Source organism: Athene cunicularia, assembly GCF_003259725.1.
Source record: "Athene cunicularia isolate RWA chromosome 18 unlocalized genomic scaffold, athCun1 chr18_part1, whole genome shotgun sequence".
Lineage (NCBI taxonomy): Eukaryota > Metazoa > Chordata > Aves > Strigiformes > Strigidae > Athene > Athene cunicularia.
Window position 1 is genome coordinate 6,688,589 of NW_020799123.1, and position 7,672 is coordinate 6,696,260.

Genomic DNA, 7,672 nt, shown 5'->3' on the forward strand with positions numbered 1-7,672 from the left:
CTGCCTCCCTGCCAGGCCTGGCCCCGAGATGAGAAAGAGGAGGCTCAAGGCTGGAAACCTGCCCCCCTGCCCCCCCGCACCGAGGCCCCTGGGGTGCTTGGGTTTGCCAGGGCTCGGCAGCACCGGATGGCGGGCAGAGCCGTGACGCGTCCGTCCGGGCACATGGATCGGGAGAGGAGGAACCTCTGACCCCAAAAATGAACAACCCCCCTGTCCCTGATGGGGTGCAGGGATGGACACCCCGGTCACCCCCTGCCACACTGGGTTGGTGGGGACGGCAGCCCCCACTCCCAACCCACCCAAGAGTGGGGGCTTTGGCCCATCCGCTGCGGCCCCAACAGCTGCTGAGCTGGGCCCCAGGTTAGCACCAAGACACAGTGAAGCCGGGAGGAAATCAGAAGCCACGGCCGTTAGCCGGAAGCCATGCGCTGCTGTGAGCCGGTTCCGCGGCACCTGCGTCTTGGCCGGGACAGCTGCCGGGGCTCCCGCTCCCCCCGGCTGCTCACAGCCCCCAGCTTCCTACAGCGGCCCTTGGGGCCTGGCTCGTAGCGCCCTTCATTTGGGAAAAGCCCAAGCATGGGAATGCAGAAGTCCTGGGGGAGAGCCAGGAGTGTTGCGTTACCCAAAAACTCACCCCATGAAACTCCATCCAGGTCCGTGTGATGTGGCTGTCCGGAGTCTTCACACTTCCAGGCACCACTCCACGGACAGGAGCCTTCAATCCCCTCTGTTTTATTTTGCCCAGGACACCCAGGCCATCCCCCCAACACCAGGGCTCATCTTGGTGCAAACCCCCCAGCCCCATGCACCCCGCTGGGACCTGGGTGTGCAGGGCTCCCGTGCAGAGCCGTGCCCTCGCCACGCTCCGGGCAAAGGCCACGTGTGGCCGCGGGAGGTCTGATGGCAGAGATGCCCTCTGCGATGGCACCCGCCTCCGTGCCCTCCCCGGCTGCTGCTCCTGCTCCAGACAAGCCTTGCTCTGCCCCTCGGGAAAGCGAACCTGTATTTCCAGTCCCATAACTGCACTGAGACCCAGCGGGGGGGGGTTTATAGTTTCTAGATGCTCTTTGGCCAGGGAAGTGCTCAGAGCTGAAGGCTCTCAGAGCTCCCAGAAGTGGCTGAGCTCGCTGGCACCCTGCTGGGGAGTGGGGCTGGAAGGATACAGCAAACTGTACTGGTGCCCATGGAGCTGTCTGGCCAGAAAAAATGCCTGGCTGAGCATCACCTCCACACGCTGATGTTTGCTGCAGAAGAAATGAGGCAGCCAGGAGCTGGTAAAGGTCAAGACCATTGCTCAGCCTCCTCTGCCTGCCCAGGGCTTGGCACTGCCTGCAGGGGCACCCTTGGGTGCCAGCCCCTGAGCTGCTTAGCCCCAGACCCCCATGCTGGTACCACATGTTTCCCTGCTTCCTTGGCCTGGACTAGAGAGAAAATCCCCATGAGTAATATCCCCCCCATGGGGTACAGCCTCTTGCTGAGCCCCAGCCTTGCCATGGCGCTGGAAGGATGCTGGTCTGGCTGTGTGGTGAGGTCCCAAGTGCTGTCTCTGTCCCGGGCTCCGCGGGAGAGGGGACACATATCAGAGCCACTCACCGGCTCCATGGCAGTTCTGCAAATAGCACTGAATGGTGGCTGAGTGCTTTTCCCCAACGCTGCTGCTGTCTGCCTGACTTATCATGAGGTCCTGGGGCCACCCAGGTAGGACACAAACTGACTGCTCCCCGGGAGAGCAGGGCCACTCCAAAGGCGGCTTTCCAGGTGCGATGCAAAAGGCTGTGCTCAGACACAGCCCCACTCAGGGTTTGTGATGTCAAGCCTCATCCATCCTCCATCTCCCCCAGCAGCCCAAAGTGTGCCTGCTCCCAGCTTGCTGGCAAGCACACAGACACACTGGGCCCCTCATCCAGCAGCATCAAAGCAAATTCTTCCAATTCTTTGTGTTTAGCATCATTTGGAATCATAGAATCATCGACTATGATTACCCAAATAAAACTGCTCCCCCAAGGGTGAGCAAGGTTGCACAGCCCAGGGACCAGGGATTGAGCTCTTACCGTAAACCCAATGCCCACGGTAGCGGAGAAGGAGCCAGGAATGAACTTGCCCTGGTCAAACTGGACCAGCAGAGACGTCTTCCCCACGCCACTGTCTCCGACCAGGATCGTCTGCAAAGACCCGGTAAAGAGGCGTCAGCACGCAGGAGAAGGCAATGCCCGAGCCTGCAGGCACGGCGTGCAGCCAGGGCTGGGAGTTTGGGGAGGGGGTGCTGGGGGGATACAGCAGTGAACACAGAAGGATCAGGAGGGACCAGCCCAGATCCAGATCACAGCGGAGCTGTGGGCCCCGTGGGAGCCCCATGGCAGCCCCCCCTGCACAGCCCTGCTTGGCAGCAGATTGTCCCCACAGGCTGCTGGATGCCAGTGCCACTCTCCTGCTCTTTGCTGTCACCTTTGGTCCTGCCACCTGCCCAGGGAGAGATTTCCACCCCTCTGACCAAGTTTGTAATAAATTAAATGTGCTCTGGGCTGAGCTTCAGGCATAAGCCCCACTGTGCCCTCTCGGAGTGCAGAGAGGAGGAAGAGAGAGCAAAGCACAGCCCATCACGGAGCTTGAACAGGAGAGATGCTCCTGCCCCGGCTGGAGAAGTTGCCGGGCAGAGGCAGCATTGGCTCGCACAGCCCTGGTGGAAAACCTCTTTGGGAGGACTTCGGCGGCGCTGGATTAAGTCCAAAAGTGTTTAGTAAAGAGAGCATATCCCACAGCTGCTGCACACACCCACGGCCACGCAGCCTCCCCGGGGCACCGGGCTGTCTTCATGCTGCATTAACACCCTGGACCTGCAGCGCTCCCCCCGCAGAAGGGTGCTGGGTGTGAAGTCAGAGAACCCTTGCAGACCCTCAGGTCCCCGAGCAGAAGGGACAAGGGTGCTGTGCAGGTGTCAGAGCTGGGGCACTGCCATCACCTCCCAAGCAGCTCCCAAGTTGCCAGCTCGTGGTCCTGCTACCCACACCGCACCCCTGGGGAGCTCATCCTCCCTTCTGCCCCTGCCCGTGTTCCTCCAAATCCTCAGCCTAAGGGAGACCAACAGTGCAAATGCAAACCCCTCCCTCCCCTCTCTGCCCGTATCTGGGTTTTGTTTGCAAAGCCACTGGCGCAAACATTTCCATCCTTTCAGGAAACCGAGGCACTTTCAACCCTTTCACACGGACACAAGTTCAAATAAACACTCTGCTAACTGGCTTCTTGCTCACAAGTGGTTTTGGCTCTGTCCTTCCGGACTTGGATGTTCCTGTACCTACAGCCCTGGCAAGTGCTGAGCCTGCCCAGGGGCAGTGTTCCCCCTGTCACCAGTCCCCTGTCACCCCCGAGGCTGCAGAGCTGAGCTGGCGAGGTGCTGGGGCTGCACCTCCCCACTCTCTGTGTTTGTCTTTGGCACACTTCGCTGCATCTGTTATTCCCCCCTTGATTTGTGTTTAGTCCCGCGCAGCTCCGGCAGCCCTGCTCTGTCTCAGGGTACCTCAGCCCTTTGTCCCCACCCAGGGGTGACATCATGAAGGTCACTCTTCACTTGCCAAGTGGGAGCTGTTGCTTCAGCATCTTCCTGACAGCCAGGGGAGCCTCCACATGTGGCCGGTCCCATCCCTGCATCGCCTCCCTTGCTCCGAGGGGCCCCGGGGTGAAACCCAGCCTAGCACCACTTCAGGCACAGTGCGTACCCCCTTGTGAAGTGCAGGACAAGTGAGGAACATGTTTAACCAAGTGCTCAAAGAGCTTTGTCAGATCAAGACCTGATCGTGTCCCAGGAGGCTGTGGGGGATCCAGCCACCAGGCACATGCCACAGCACCCAGCACTGTGGATTCCTACCACCCCACAGACCCCGAAGGAGTGGGCTGAAACCAAAAGCCAAGGAACTTGAGGATCACAACCAAAGCAGGAGCATGGACTGGCAGAAGACCAGCATCCTGCCTTGCATAAATCACCTCACCACAACCTTCCTGGAGCCTGATAAGCTTCACTGAAACACTTGTTTCAGTGAATCAGCGTTTTCTCTCAGAAAAAAATATCCCAAACCGCAAACATCTCCTGGGAAAACCCTGACCTACCAAATGGAGCTGTTGGCAGGAGGGAGCCCTGCACCTCTGCAGGGTGAAAGGCAGTGGTATGGGGCCAGGTCTGCAGCTGGAGATTTCTGTGCCCTCCTTAACTAGACATCGGGCTGTTTGCAGGTCACTTGTACATTCAGAGCAGCCTCATGGGGTGGGACCCTGCACGGGAGCTGTGGGGATGTTGAGAAGCAGAAATCTCTGAGCAAAGCCCTTGCACATGGATTAGAGGAGCCAGGTCACACTTTTTGCTGGGGGGAACTTCCCTGCCCAAGCCCCTCTTGGCTTTGCCCTGGGTCTCAGACACGTTTCCCCATGCAGAGGGCAGGGTCTGCCCTGGAGCAGCCACATAGGAAAACACCCTCAGAGTTCGTTACTGTGGGGCTCCTGCACCCCAGTTTTGCATTCTTTAGTACTACACACTATTCCCAGGTAAATACTGATGCTGGGAAGTGCAACAAGACCAGCTGAACCCTGCAGCATTGTCTTTGGGAGCAGTTAATGCAGAGAATGGCATTAATTATGGAGGGAGGAGAGCTGGCTGGAATGAACACCAGAAAGCCTTCAGAGCCCAGGATTTACAGAGAACATGTATAAAAGGCAGAATCCTTTATCAATAATTTAATTGGGATTTATAATAGAGCAACTCATGAATTGCTTCATGACTTAATAATAATAGCAAAAGTTGGCCTGAATCAATCAAAAGACTTTCCTAATGACTTTAGGAAAATGCCACTGGCTCTGTGGAGGTACAGCACTGTGGAAAACACCATGGTCTTCCTGGCTACAAAATAAACACAAAATAAGAAGGAAACCTGGCCAAAACCAGCAGAGCTGCTTGGTGACAGTCCCAAGACACCACAACTGAGCCCCAGCACAATCAGAGCGATTCTTGTTTCCAGGTACAGGGAATTATTTCCACAGTGTGGGCAGAGGTAGCCACACTTCACCACCCCACAGCTCGCCTGCTCCACAGCCCCAGCAGAAAAGCGGGTACAGCTTGTCACACACCTCCCCACACCACCAAACCGAGCAGACATGTCTGACAGCTCTGCCTTAGGGAAAGAGCAAATATCTCTCCTCACACCTCTAATTAGACGAATTCTAGACGAATCACCTCTCTTCAAAATCATTGCTGGCTCAGTGTAGGTTGCAGAGACAAGGCAGAGCGATGGGGCAGTGAGGGCAAACCCGCTCAGACCTCCCCTACCCGTGCTGGCAGCCAGCAAGCAGAGAAGATATTTTGGTCCAATCTGCCTAGGGAAGAGAGGTTTTGCACGGCTGTCAAGGCAGCGTAGAGAAGCAATTGCTGCATTTCCAGTGCCAGTCAAGCGGGAGGAGATCTAGGATAGCGTGTGTGGATTGAGGTTATCTTCCCAGTTTATTTTGGAGCTTTAGCAAGTTGTAGCTGAATCTGAGCTAAAATGTAACTGGCAGGAGCCTGACAGGGTAAAACCCTAGTCCTGGGGGGATGCAGGGAGGGGAGAGATGCCCTCCAAAGGCTCTGCTGCTGCTCTCAGAGTGCTGTTGAAGCCCCAGACCCAAAGGTTTGCTCTCAGAATTTGTCACAACAAAGTGGGGCAACTGTGTATGTGCACCCCAGCACAGCTGCCTGCAGAGCTCAGCCAGGACGTGGCACTGGGAGAGGTCTGAGAGCAAAGCCACAGCTGGTTTTGGCCCCTCGCCACCCCACTGCCACAGTCTCTCAGGGATGCATTACTGAGACTTATTTCTACTTGCTCTACATACAAAAGTGTGCTGCCTTTCCCTACTCCAGGGCAACTTTGAGGCTGCCTCGAGCTGTCCTGTGCCACAGGGACACCTCAGGGATGTCCCCACCCTGCCCAGGCGCTGTTTTACCATGGCCAAGCCCCTTACGCTGGCTTGAGCCAGAGCTCAGGGCCCTCTGCCAGCCCTGCTGGGCCCTTGCCCTGGCAGAGGCCGTTTTTCAGCCATGTAGACATGAGCTCTAGGGCTGCACATCAAACAAAAACTGGCTCAGATCACACAGGGGATCCCTGTTTGCAAACACCCTTCTAGCACCTTGGATCGACAATAGCCATGGGGCACATCTCTCTCCCCCTGGGGCTTGTTCCAGCTAAATGGATCCAAGCACCCTACAGGAGGAAGAACAATTTGGCAATGGGTCAAATCACCTGAAAGAATCCAACATTTTGTGCCAAGTGAAATTTTTCTGGAACAGCCCAGAACAAATCTCTGCTGTTCCTGTTTTGATTTACTCCTGGCTCGTTTCCTCTCCTGGCCTGGGTTTAGCCACCAACCAGAAACCACTTAACCTTTGCCTCTAGAGTGCAAAACTCTCTTGGGGTTTCTCAGCACATCTGAAATGTGATTCCTTGCTCAGAAACAAGATCTAGCAAGGTATTTGCTGCCTCACATCCCTGGAGCAAGAGCAGGATTGTTTTTGCATGACAAGCAACCCAGCCAGGAGTGGCAGCAAAATACCAAGGAAAACATCAGAGAACATGGGACTGGGATGGTTATTTGCCCGGGCAGCTCTTCTGCCCAGAGACTCATTTCCACCAATGTCGTTCCTTAGCTGCAGCAGCTCGTTGCTGGCAAAGAGAGAGTTAAGGTTTTGCAAAGAATCAAAGTTTCTTGAGTCATCCCTGGAGGCATGTCCTACGTACTCCATGTACAACAGAAATGAGTTGCTAGTAATTGATATTTTCCAGCTAATCAAGGGCTGGGCACATTGCCCTGAGTAGAGCAGGACATAAAATAGTCGGGGATTTGTGAAGAGGGATCCACACAGGCCCAGCCCTTTCCCCTGCCCTGCCCTACCCCTGCTTTTCCCCTGCTCCCCAGGGGGGCCGGTCCCTGCACAGTCACTGGGCACTGCAGCAAAGCAGCATGAGGAAAGAAACAAGAAGTGATGGGTGGATCTGGCAGAGATCAGCGTCTCCTCTCTGTCTCCTGGAGTTGCAGGGAGCAAAATACCGGCTCCAGCAGAGTCTAAACCACCCAGGTCCTGCGGACACAGCAGCAGCCCCAGCCGCCCTCCATGCAATGTGGAGTTATGAAACACAGTTCCAGGGACCCAGCAGAAGGATTTTAAAGCAAGGAGGGGAGGGATGGACATCTCTTGGGACACAGCTATTTCATGGCAGAGAAATCCCGGCTCCTTAAGCTGGGTTAGGCAAACAGAGCCCCGCGGTGCAGCTCCCCCCGACCCCCCCGGAGCATGCACAGGACAGTGGGAACGGCTGAACGGGGGCTGTGCCGCGGGGCTGGCCCCTTTCCAGCGCTCCTGCCCGCTTTGCTTTGCAAACACGCCCGATCCTGCCTCCTCCCTCCCCACCGTCCCCCAGGAGGTGGCGGGGACCGAGACCCAGCCCCGGGGCTTGCCCAGCACCGGCCCCCGCGGAGAAGGAGCGGGGCAAGGAAAGAGCTGCAGCCGCATCCCCCCGCCGGGATGGGGGGTGACTGACGGACCCCACCGCGGGGAGCGGAGCGAGGAGGGGAGAGGGACAGAGTTTGCCGGGGAAGTTCAAGAAGGCGCCCTGCCCTGGCAGTTGCTCTCACACCGCCCACCACCCCACTTTGCAGC

At 57.0% G+C, this 7,672-nt stretch overlaps 1 protein-coding gene across 1 annotated transcript in view; it reads right to left on the minus strand.

The window, feature by feature from the left end:
• The window catches only part of RAB37 (RAB37, member RAS oncogene family), an 8,249-nt gene extending 6,066 nt beyond the window's left edge, over positions 1–2,183 (minus strand). The window contains exon 1 of the mRNA XM_026861101.1: positions 2,052–2,183. The gene's annotated coding sequence lies outside the window, so the exon portion shown is untranslated. The remainder of the gene's footprint in view (positions 1–2,051) is intronic.
• Positions 2,184–7,672: the final 5,489 nt, after the last annotated feature.